Source organism: Antechinus flavipes, chromosome 3, assembly GCF_016432865.1.
Source record: "Antechinus flavipes isolate AdamAnt ecotype Samford, QLD, Australia chromosome 3, AdamAnt_v2, whole genome shotgun sequence".
NCBI classification, from domain to species: Eukaryota; Metazoa; Chordata; class Mammalia; order Dasyuromorphia; family Dasyuridae; genus Antechinus; species Antechinus flavipes.
The window spans coordinates 341,090,785-341,093,259 of NC_067400.1; positions in this window are offsets into that span (position 1 = coordinate 341,090,785).

Consider the following 2,475-nt stretch of genomic DNA (forward strand, 5'->3'; position numbering starts at 1 on the left):
AGAAATGTTTATAGAATAATAAAAGGTGTATTGGTAAATGTTTTACAACAGGGCTTTTGAGGAAAAACACACATGCACATTCTTAAAACTTTAATTTGTATTATTAATACTTTGTGATGTTTAAATAATCAATAAAATGATGAAACAAGGATTATTTCTAACAATTTCCAATTTCGGAGATGTAAATACACCAAAATTAAAAAAAATATTTTATTTTCCCCTAGTTATATATAACAATAATTTTTAACATTTTAAATAAAGTTCTGAGTTTAAACTTCTATCCTTCTCTCTCTTCTCCCTCTCTGAGATAGTAAACAATCAGTCACAGGTTATACATATGCATTCATATAAAATATTTCCATATTCACACTAAAAATTTAACTATCATCTCAGAAGCTGATTATAGCTGAACTTCAGCTTACTCCCATTCTTTCTTCCCTTTGTCTGAAGCCCTTAAAATCTGCTTGTCCCAAATCTATGGTGGAAGTCTGATTATAATCTTGTTAGCCTTCTCTAATATAAAATCTATGATGAATTTATAATTTGCCTACAAGGATCCTGTCATTTTTATGCTAAAACTTAGTTTTTCTTTATTAGTCAGAATTTGGTTTATCTTTCTTTCCTTTTCATTCCTTGCATTTTTTGAAGGATGAAATTGCTATTAAATCAAGACACAATTTTTTCAGCTACTATGCTTTTACAGAGTTTCATCTTGATGTCCAAACAACTAATCAATCAACAAGCATTTATTAAATATATATTATATGTCAGGCATTTTATTAGGTTCTGATACTGTAAGTATAGTGAAAGAAACTGTCCCTACTTCCAAGAAACTGTAGCAGGTGGTCGCTGTGATGTCATTGCACTTGCTTTGTGATCTACTTTCTAATCTCCTCATCTAAAACTTTCCTGGGTCTGAAGTTTAGCCCTTTACAGTTAGTCAATTAATGTTTTATTACATACTTATTGAATGGATGTTGCCTCAGTCAAACTGGGACCTGTTAAAGATCTTATCTCAAAAAGGCCAAGATTTCCTATTGCATCCAGAGCCATCTCCTTTTCTATATATCTGGCCACTGGACTCAGATGGCTCTGAAGAGAAAAGTAAGGCAGGTAACCTTGCATACTCTCCCTCACTTAAATCCAATTCACTTGCATATCATGGCATCACCTCCCTAATGTCATTGTCTTTTTCGAGAAAAAAGGACAAACAATAACATTTTGTGTTTACTATGTTCCAAGCACTGTTGTAAGCTCTGGAGATACAAAAAACAAAAATAAAAATAAAAAGGCACAACACTATTCTGCTCATGAGGAACTCAACAGTCTAATGGGTAAGTCAATTTGCAAATATCTATGTGGCATAAGTCAGGAAGATCTGTTTACTTAATTTTGTTTGCCTCAGTTTTCTCATCCATAAAATGAGCTGCAGAAGGAAAGGGCAAAGAACTCTGATATCTTTGCCAAGAAAGCCCCAAATGGAATAACAACCAGTCAGACATGAATGAAAATATGAATAAACAACAACAAAAATGTACCGACAAGATAAATAGAATAAATTGGATACAATCAAGAAGGAAAACATTAGTATTAAGAAAATTTAGGGAATTTTTTATAGAAAGTAGACTTTCTAAAATTTGGAGGAAGTCAGGGAAGCCAGAAGGCAGAAATAAATGTTACTACCTATCTATTTTTCTTTTTGAATAATGTGTACCTTTTAAAAGTTTTAGACACGAATTCCATCCTACTAAGGATAAATGATACTTTTGAGGTCAAATTTCAAGGCAACAGATACTCTTTGATTACATACATTCTCTGTGAATGTATCCCTCCAGTTGTATACCTTGGTTAGAAATATCCCTGTGTGGGATCACTCTTCCCCTCTGATGCAATGCGAGTACTTCAAATACAGGAGGAAAATGTTTTGTTGCTGGTTATTATTATTATTTTTTTTACAATTCCATTTCACTAAATATCTCTTTTTTGAAAATATTTTGTCATCTGTCCATAAAAGGCAAATGTAGGCTCTCAAGATCCATGCTATGAACCCATCGAGTATCTTGAAATCTGAGTAACTCATTTCTCTGGGACATAATCTATAATTTTTTGGGGGTGGACAAGTACCATCAGGGATTCCACATCTCTTCTTTTCTGAATGTTCAGTTTCTTTAATAGTTTAGTTGTTTTTTATTTGGTTATTTATGTATATTAACTTTTTAATTCACCTTTCTTTATGAATCATATTGGGAGAGAAAGCTGAACAAAAACAAAAAATCATGAGAGGAAAAAAACCAGAAAATAGATGTGAACATAGTATATGTTGATTTATATTCCATCTTCATAGTTCTTTTTCTGGATGCAGATGGCATTTTCTATCTAAAATTTATTGAGATTGCCTTGAATTGTTGAAGCACTGAGAAGAACCAAGTCTTTCATAGTTGATCATCACAAATTCTTGCTGTTGTTGTGTACAAC